The sequence below is a fragment of the Salmo trutta genome, chromosome 20 (assembly GCF_901001165.1).
Source record: "Salmo trutta chromosome 20, fSalTru1.1, whole genome shotgun sequence".
NCBI lineage: Eukaryota > Metazoa > Chordata > Actinopteri > Salmoniformes > Salmonidae > Salmo > Salmo trutta.
The window spans coordinates 6,014,413-6,024,940 of NC_042976.1; positions in this window are offsets into that span (position 1 = coordinate 6,014,413).

The following is a 10,528-nucleotide window of genomic DNA, read 5'->3' on the forward strand; positions in this document are numbered from 1 at the left end:
CGTTAGATATGTCTATATTGACCCTGGATCATATTGTATATGTGTTGATGATGGATCATGCCCCATGAAATCAGGATGTGCCAACTCAGAGAGACCAGGTAAAAAAAAATGTAATATCAGTTCTGTACTTGTGAAAATGTCTTGTTATTTGTCAAAAACACTACAGAGGTTAGGGGGAGGTTTAGTCTGAAAACCTACCTCTTAATGAGTATCTTTATCAATGCCACAACCCCCCCATGTGCTAAATGACTAAAATGTAAAATGTGTAGCAGAGGTGAGTCAGACTCATGGTCTCGTAATGAGACCCGTTTAGGGGTGAGGGTTGTACTGAGGCTGAGGACTAATGGAATCGGTGACGTCACTCTCTTTGAGACCTTGAAGTAGTTGTTGCTTGCTCTGCAATGGTCGCGGGTTTTGTGGAGAGATAGGTAACGATGCTTCGAGGCTGACTTTTGTCGATGTGTGCAGAGGGTCCCTGGTTCGAGCCCAGGTAGGGGCGAGGAGAGGTACAGAAGGAACATTGTTACACTCACACATATGACAATGGAGCTTTACTTAGGTTCACTTTGAATGTTTATGCCTTATTAGGGCCCTTGAGTAAAGCATTTGTTTTTCTTCAACACCTTTAATTGGTAGAATTCCTTAGAGTTTTGGACGTCATTGTTCCAGAGCCTTGCATACAGGTGATAACAGGACCCTCTGGTGTCAGAAACTTAAAAATGTCGAACTAACATCATTAAAGAGTTACACAGTAGAGACGATATAGTCCCAGTGACATCAGTCACAGACTTTTGCTGGTGTGTGTGTGTGTGTGTGTGTGTGTGTGGGTGTGTGTGTGTGTGTGTGTGTGTGTGTGTGTGTGTGTGTGTGTGTGTGTGTGTGTGTGTGTGTGTGTGCGTGTTGTGTGTTTTCTCTTGTTTGACACCTTTAATAAACAATATGATTGTGTCAGAATACTGCAGGGTGATGTCTGATAAATATTATGTGTCCCAATGATGTAACTGTCTCCCTCAACTTGAATCATTGTTTCATAATTCAGTTCAGATGGACATTTTTACAGGTCTATGGAATGTTCCTATGAAATGCCATTAGAACATACACCGTAAAGATGTACCGTCTTATCAACTCCTTGACTGTTATTTTCTTATGCACTGACCAAATGACACATGTCATGATGTGTCCTGTAGTTTCGCAACGCCATCCTTCCAAATCTCCTTTTGTTGTCTTGAATATTGGAACTCTAAAGAACTTCCGTTTCACATTTTGAATTTCAATGGCAGGGCTGGCTTCTAACGCTCACCGTTAGTTTTGTATCTTATGACAGCTTGCTTGTTGCTGAACATATTTCAGAAACACAACCTCTGTTTGGAGCTCCATCTATGCAAAATAGTTGATTGGTTTGATAAGTGACAACCTGTCACCAGTCCACAGAACCTTTATAGAACCTTAGGAAAGAGTTCTTTATGGCACCATGAAGGTTTCAATTAGAACCTTACGATCATGGTTCTTTACACGTTTAACTGTCTCTTCTTGAAAGACATGTTGAATTTCCAATAGTTTATTTTTTTGAACTTGATGATTATTTTGGAAATAACGAAACTCTACCAGACAGTTGAGAAGTCAAAGGGGTCATACCAGCGATGCCGTTATGGAATTTTTTTACTAATCTTTTACTAATTTCAACAATAATACAAAAATTACTTTAGGTCTGCTTCCAATGGCTTTTTTTCTGTATGCAGTTAAGCATTGTTCAAAATGAATTTCGACTGATGTCAAATGTGTATAAATTATGTTAATTGCATATGTGTGTATGAAATGAATACATTTTCATGTGGCGTTGGTTTTCTTACATTTCAATTAATTGAGGTCCTTCCACCATGTTTCCAACATGTTCAGATTGAATTTTGAGATAATATATGACAAAGTGCAGTTTATATTACGTTTTGGGAGGCTGGAGTACAGTTTTGGGGCACTGTGTTGTAAACGATTCAATCATATTGTTATGCGGAGCAGCACAGGGGAACCCCAGATGAGACTCAGACAAGGGAACAGGGATGAATGAACCAAGGTATTTATTATAACAGGGAGAGATGGAGTGCGGGGAAGCTCGGATGAGTTGTAGGAAACCAGATGTAGAGGCTGAGGTTGGAGTGAGCTGTGTTGGGACTGGGTAAACAGGTCCGGAGGGGGATCCAAGGTAGTGGTGGTGTGCTGAATCCAGAACAGGGTAGCAGGGTGGTGAGATGTGGAACAGGAGACAGGAACCAGAGTCAGAGCGGAAAAACTGCAGTGAGAGGATAAACAGCGTCAGGCAGGGAAATGGGCACAGCAGAATACAGGATCTTAAATAACAAATAGCTAGACTGAATGGAGATTACGATCTGGCAGAGTGAAAGTGGCAGGACTGAGTATTTACAGAGGTCTTGATTATGGAACGGGTTGCAGCTGGTGGGGATCTGCTCTGACTCCAGTACACCTGTCTCCAACCACATAATCACACACACAGAGAGAGAGAGGTAGAGGGAGAGAGAGTGTACTGGGGGAATGGCTGCAGGTCAAAGAGACACCGGATGTCTACTAGGGGGTGTGGCAGGAGCAGGCATACGACCCGGCTAGTCAGTGTGTGAAGTATGAAAATCCTGCGGGAGCAGATGTGACACATATTTTTTACCAAAGTAAGTATTTTTAATAAAAACTACATGTACATATTCTTAGTCCACCTCACTTTTTACTGACATATCAACCACCTGGTTAAGAACATTTTTACAAGATTCTTGCTTTTTAGCCTTTTTACATTTTAACTATTTTCATATTCCTACTATTCAAATTCTCTACTAACAGGAATGGTGACATGCCCTGACCTTACCACCAACGAGAAACGTTGCAAATGGTGCTATATTAATCCCTCACCAATTGAATTCCTGACATTTATCCAATGTCTTTGGTGACTGATTTTGAGTTTTCTTACACACCTCTGAATGGAAAAAGTTAGAGTGCCACAACACTGAACTCCAGCATCCCAGTATCATCAAAATTGTGTTAATTGATGCAGGAGGGTTAGGGGAATTGACCAATGAGGTTCAAGTGAAGGTTTGTTTCATATACAATTCTAAATCCATTGTCAAAACAGGCTCTACCATCCAGTTGAGAACAGCATTCAGTAAAGTGTAGAACCTTAAAAAAAGTGTTCCATATTACACCAAAAAGGGATCTGCTATGGTTACAAGACAAATAACTCCCAATATGCACCATATAGAACCATCTGTTTTTAGTGAGTATATACACAATTCAGCTGATCACATACTACTGTATCTCTTCTACATTTGAAGAGACAGCTGAAAATGCAGGTAGGGGAAACTTCAGAACAGCTAACCCCTTTGTTTTCTGGAGCTCAGCTGTCTGAACTGATCATCGAGTGGATAGAGGGCCCTCTTTGCCCAAAGCTTATTTTGGCTTGGGCAGCACCATTAAGGGTTTTCACCATTTTTTTTAATGAAAAATCTTGCTATAGACACCATAAAGACTCTGGCAAGTGCAGTAGTCTAGTGTCACTTTGATTATGCCTGTACATGATAGTTCACTAGCAGCCCCAAACATCTAAAGACTAAGCTTCAGGAATATTGTACTAAGCTACAGAATTGTACTTAAACTCCCACTCATACTCATCTGGAAGTCAAGCAGTTTAAGCAGCTCGGCTGGCCATCTGTGGAAATGAAGAGTAGTATTAATTTAACTTTGTCTGGTCCACATAATTATCACAGACTCAGCCTCCAGTGTCTCGTTCTGACCAGTAAAGGGGTCATTTGTTATTATAGTTTGGTCAGGACGTGGCAGGGGGGTATTTGTTTTATGTGGTTCGGGGTGTGTGTTTATGTAGAGGGGTGTTTGTTTAGAGTTTCTGGAGTTTTGGTCTATGTTCTATGTTAGTGTATTTCTATGTCTGATCTAGGGTGTTTAGTTCTATGTTAAGTTTATTGGGATTGGGCCTTCAATTGGAGGCAGCTGTTTCTCGTTGCCTCTGATTGAAGGTCCTATATATAGGGGTGTGTTTGTTATGGGTATTGTGGGAGGTTGTTTGTGCATAGCTGTGTATAGCCTGCATTACTGTTTGTCGTCCAGTCGTTTTCTTGTTTGGAATTTTCAATGTTCTTTATTAAAAGTTAAAATGAGCACTCAACCCGCTGCGCCTTGGTCCACTTCCTACGATGACTGTTACAGAACCTCCCACCACCAACAGACCAAGCAGCGGGTCCAGGAGGAGGAAGGATCCTGGGCCAGGGAGAGAAGGGAGTGGAGGACATCTTGGACATGGGAGGAGAAAATGGCAGGGGACAAGACCCTGCCATGGAGACAGGTGGAGACAGCAAGGGAGGAACGGCAATAGGTGGAGCGAAGACCGGGACTGTTACAGGGGTACACGGTTGGCATTTAAGCCTGAGAGGCAGCCCCCAAAAAATTTTTTGGGGGGGCACACGGGTAGTTTGGCTGGGCCAGGGTTAAGCCCCAATCCAACTCCCCGTGCTTATCGGAGGCAGCCTATTACTGCTCAGGTCCCGTGCTATGGAGTGATGCGCACGGCGTTGAGGCCAAGCATTCACAGGCCGGTGTGCGCTGTGCCAGCGCCCCGCATTTGCCAGGGAGAAGCGGGCATCCAGCCAGTAAAGGTGGTGCCAGTACTGCGCCGAGACCGCCAGTGCGCCTTGACGGCCCAGTGTATCCTGTTCCCGCTCCTCGCACTAGCCTTGGGGTGCGGGTCTCCAGTCTGATACCTCCAGTACCAGCCCAGCGCACTAGGCTTCCAGTGCATCAGCCCAGTCCAGTACGTCCTGTTCCCGCTCCTCGCACTAGCCCTGGGGTGCGTGTCTCCAGTCTGATACCTCCAGTACCAGCCCCACGCACTAGGCTTCCAGTGCATCAGCCCAGTCCAACTCGTCCTATTCCTGCTCCTCGCACTAGCCTTGGGGTGCGTGTCTCCAGTCTGGTACCTCCACTATCACCCCACGCACCAGGCCTCCAGTGCATCAGCCCAGTCCAGCTCGTCCTGTCCCTGCTCCTCGTACTAGCCCTGTGGTGCATGTCCTTAGTCTGGCGCGTCCTAAGCCAGCCCCACACATCAGGGCTTCCGGCAACAGTGCCTCGTCCAGAACTTCCGGCAACAGTGCCTTGTCCAGAGTATCCAGCAACAGTGCCTCGTCCAGAGCTTCCGGCGACAGTGCCCCGTAGAGAGATGGCCCACAGTCCAGAACCAAGAGAGACGGCCCACAGTCCAGAACCAAGAGAGACGGCCCACAGTCCGGAACCAAGAGAGACGACCTACAGTCCGGAACCGAGTGAGACGGCCTACAGTCCGGAACCAAGAGAGACGGCCCACAGTCCGGAACCAAGAGAGACGGCCCACAGTCCGGAACCAAGAGAGACGGCCCACAGTCCGGAACCAAGAGAGACGACCTACAGTCCGGAACCGAGTGAGACGCCTACAGTCCGGAACCAAGTGAGACGCCTACAGTCCGGAACCAAGTGAGACGGCCTACAGTCCGGAACCGAGTGAGACGGCCTACAGTCCAGAGCTCCCAGAGTCGCCTACAGTCCAGAGCTCCCAGAGTCGCCTACAGTCCAGAGCTCCCAGAGTCGCCCTAGAGTCCGGAGCTCCCAGAGTCGTCCTTCTGCCTGAGGTCTACAGCGAAGCGCTTCAGCCCGAGGTCTACAGCAATGCGCTTCAGCCAGAGGCATTCAGCAGGGGTGGACAGGTTAGGTGTGGGAATAAGGCCAGAGCCTGAGCCACCTCTGCAGCAGGTGGGTTGGGGAGGGGGGGGGGGTGTAGAACAAGAACCATCGGTGACGTTGGCCACCCTCCATTTAGTTGGGATTATTTTTTAAAACGTTTTTTGGGGGGGTTATTTTTGTGTTTTGTGTGAGGTGCATCCGGGGTCTGCACCTTTGGGGGGGTACTGTCACATTCTGACCAGAAACGGGGTAATTTGTTACTGTAGTTTGGTCAGGACGTGGCAGGGGGGTATTTGTTTTATGTGGTTCGGGGTGTGTGTTTATGTATAGGGGTGTTTGTTTAGAGTATCGGTCTATGTTCTATGTTAGTGTATTTCTATGTCTGATCTATGTTTAGTTTCTTGGGATTGGGCCTTCAATTGGAGGCAGCTGTTTCTCGTTGCCTCCGATTGAAGGTCCTATATATAGGGGTGTGTTTGTTATGGGTATTGTGGGAGGTTGTTTGTGCATAGCTGTGTATAGCCTGCATTACTGTTTGTCGTCCAGTCGTTTTCTTGTTTTGTATTTTCAGTGTTCTTTATTAAAAGTTAAAATGAGCACTCAACCCGCTGCGCCTTTGTCCACCTCCTACGAAGACCGTTACACCCAGGTACCGATATAACTATTTTCCATTTGTAAGAGCGATTTCCACCATCATAAAACCTGAGTCAGAAAGTCTAATTTTCACTATATTAAATATAAGAGTTTAACCTCTATGGGCTACTCAACAGCCAGTGTAAACCCATGGCGCGTTATTCAAATACCTTAGAAATGCTATAACTTCAATTTCTCAAACATATGACTATTTTACACCATTTTAAAGACAAGACTCTCGTTAATCTAACCACACTGTCCGATTTCAAAAAGGCTTTACAACGAAAGCAAAACATTAGATTATGTCAGCAGAGTACCCAGCCAGAAATAATCAGACACCCACAGCTAAATGCAGCACTAACCTTTGATGATCTTCATCAGATGACAATCCTAGGACATTATGTTATACAATACATGCATGTTTTGTTCAATCAAGTTAATATTTATATCAAAAACCAGCTTTTTATATTAGCATGTGACTAGCATTCCCACCGAACACTTCCGGTGAATTTACTAAATTACTCATGATGAACGTTCACAAAATACAGAACTCCTTTATGCACTCGCTATGTCCGATTTTAAAATAGCTTTTCGGTGAAAGCACATTTTGCAATATTCTGAGTAGATAGCCTGGCAGTCACAGGCTAGCTATTTTGACACCCACCAAGTGTGGTACTCACCAAACTCCGATTTACTATTAGAAAAGTTTGATTACCTTTGCTGTCTTCGTCAGAATGCACTCCCAGGACTTCTACTTCAATAACAAATGTTGGTTTGGTTCAAAATAATACATAGTTATATCCAAATAGTGGCGTTTTGTTTGTGCATTCAAGACACTATCCGATGGGTAAAGAAGGGTGACGCGCCCGACGTGTTTCGTGACAAAACATTTCAAAATATTCCATTACCGTACTTCGAAGCATGTCAACCGCTGTTTAACCTCTCTCGGGTATGTGGGACGATTTCGTCCCACCTACGTAACAGCTACTGAAATTCCAGTGGTGCGATTTTTGAATCGTTAGAAATACTATTACTTCAATTTCTCAAACATATTACTATTTTACAGCTATTTAAAGACAAGAATCTCGTTAATCTAACCCCACTGTCCGATTTCAAAAAGGCTTTACAACGAAAGCAAAACATTAGATTATGTCAGCAGAGTGCCCAGCCAGAAAAAATCAGACAGCCATTTTTCAAGCTAGCATATAATGTCACAAAAACCCAACCCACAGCTAAATGCAGCACTAACCTTTGATGATCTTCATCAGATGACACACCTAGGACATTGTGTTATACAATACATGCATGTCTGTTCAATCAAGTTCATATTTATATCAAAAAACAGCTTTTTGCATTAGCATGTGACGTTCAGAAAACGCATAACCCCCGGCAAACTTCCGTTGAATTTACTAACAGTTTGCTAAATTACTCACGATAAACGTTCACAAAAAGCATAACAATTATTTTAAGAATTATAGATACATTACTCCTCTATGCACTCGATATGTCCGATTTTAAAATAGCTTTTCGGATGAAGCACATTTTGCAATAATCTAAGTACATAGCCCGGCATTACAGGGCTAGCTATTTAGATACCCACCCAGGTCAGCATCCACCAAAATCACATTTCCTATAAGAAAAATGTTCTTACCTTGCTTGTTCTTCATCAGAATACACTGCCAGGACTTCTACTTCAATAACAAATGTTGGTTTGGTCCCAAATAATCCATCGTTATATCCAAACAGCGACGTTTTGTTCGTGAGTTCTAGAATGCTTCTTCGCGGTCCCGCGCATGGCGCATTGGCGTGTCAAAAATGTCTAACTATTCCATTACCGTACTTCGAAGCATGTCAACCGCTGTTTAAAACCAATTTTTATGCCATTCAACTCGTAGATTAGTGATAATATTCCGACCGGGAGTATGCATTGAGCCTAAACAGCCGAATAAAATTTCTCCTCAGAAGCGACTCATGCACGCGCATCATTCAAAGGTCCTCGGAGCATCCACTTACAAAAGGCGATAATCTGTTTCAACCTGAGGCTCCCTCGTAAACCTTCAGTTATTTCGCGGGCTCTGAGAGCCTATTGGAGCCCTGGGAATTGTCACGTTACAGCTAAGATCCTTACTTTTCAATAAAAAGATGCAAGACGCACGACTCCTTGTCAGACAGGGTACTTCCTGCTTGAAACCTTGTCAGGTTTTTGCCTGCCATAGGAGTTCTGTTATACTCACAGACACCATTCAAACAGTTTTAGAAAATTCAGAGTGTTTTCTATCCAAACCTGAACAATAATATGCATATTCTAGCTTCTGAGTTGGTGTAGGAGGCAGTTAAAAATGGGAACATATTTTTTCCAAAATTCTCAATACTGCCCCCTACCCCAAACAGGTTAACTACATTTATATATACAGGCACAGTTGAGTGGAACAAATTACTCCAACAACTCAAAGCTGTACCAACCATAACCAATTTTAAAAAGAATGTCAGAAGCTGGCTAATGTGTGAAAAGTACCAACATTTTCGGTCTGTATCTCTCTAATGTGTCTGTATCTATGTAATGTATCTATGTAATGTATCAATATCTATTAAATGTATCTATGTAATGTATCAATGTAATGTTTAGGTATCTATGTAATGTATCTATGTAAACTATATATGTAATGTATCTGTATCTATGTAATGTATATATGTAATGTGTCTATGTAATGTATCTATGTGATGTATCTGTATCTAAGTGATGTATCTGTATCTATGTGATGTATCTATGTGATGTATCTATGTCAGGGGCGTCGTAAGGATTGGACCAAGGCTCAGCAGGTAAAGTGCTCATCTTCTTAAAGAATTAACACTTGAATAAAAGAAACAAATGACAAAACAGTCCCATAAGGTGCACAGACATTACAGGAAATAACCACCCACAAAACACAAGTGAAACAAACCTCAACTAAATATGGCCTCCAATTAGAGACAACGACAACCAGCTGCCTCTAATTGGAGGTTCTACCAAAAACCCAACATAGAAATAGGAAACTAGACTTAACCTCTCTGGCGCAGGTGGGACGAATTCGTCCCACCTGCGTAACAGCCACTTCAATCCAGTGGCGCGATTTTTGAATCGTTTGAAATACTATTACTTCAATTTCTCAAACATATGACTATTTTACAGCTATTTAAAGACAAGACTCTCGTTAATCTAACCACACTGTCCGATTTCAAAAAGGCTTTACAATGAAAGCAAAACATTAGATTGTCAGGAGAGTGCCCAGCCAGAAATATTCAGACACCCATTTTTCAAGCTAGCATATAATGTCACATAAACACAAACCACAGCTAAATGCAGCACTAACCTTTTATGATCTTCATCAGATGACACACCTAGGACATTATGTTATACAATACATGCATGTCTGTTCAATCAAGTTCATATTTATATCAAAAAACAGCTTTTTACATTAGCATGTGACGTTCAGAAAAAGCATACCCCCCGCAAACTTCCGGGGAATTTACTAACAGTTTGCTAAATTACTCACGATAAACGTTCACAAAAAGCATAACAATTATTTTAAGAATTATAGATACATTACTCCTCTATGCACTCGATATGTCCGATTTTAAAATAGCTTTTCGGATGAAGCACATTTTGCAATATTCTAAGTACATAGCCCAGCCATCACGGGCTAGCTATTTAGACACCCGGCAAGATTAGCCTTCACCAAAATCACATTTCCTATAAGAAAAATTGGATTACCTTTCCTGTTCTTCGTCAGAATGCACTCCCAGGACTTCTACTTCAATAACAAATGTAGGTTTGGTCGCAAATAATCCATCGTTATGTTCCATCAGCGACGTTTTGTTCATGCGTTCTAGACACTATCAGAATACTAAATCACGGTCACGAGCATGGCGCATGGCGTGACAACAAATTTCTAAATATTCCATTACCGTACTTCGAAGCATGTCAACCGCTGTTTAAAATCAATTTTTATGCCATTTATCTCATAGAAAAGCGATAATATTCAGACCGGGAATCTGCAATAAGCTAAACAGCCGAATGAAATTTCTCCACGGGGGCGAATCGCGCACGCGCCTCATTGCATTGACGCCTAATGGGACACTTGGAAAAGGCGATAATCTGTTTCAGCCTGAGGCTGACTCGTCATCCTTCAGG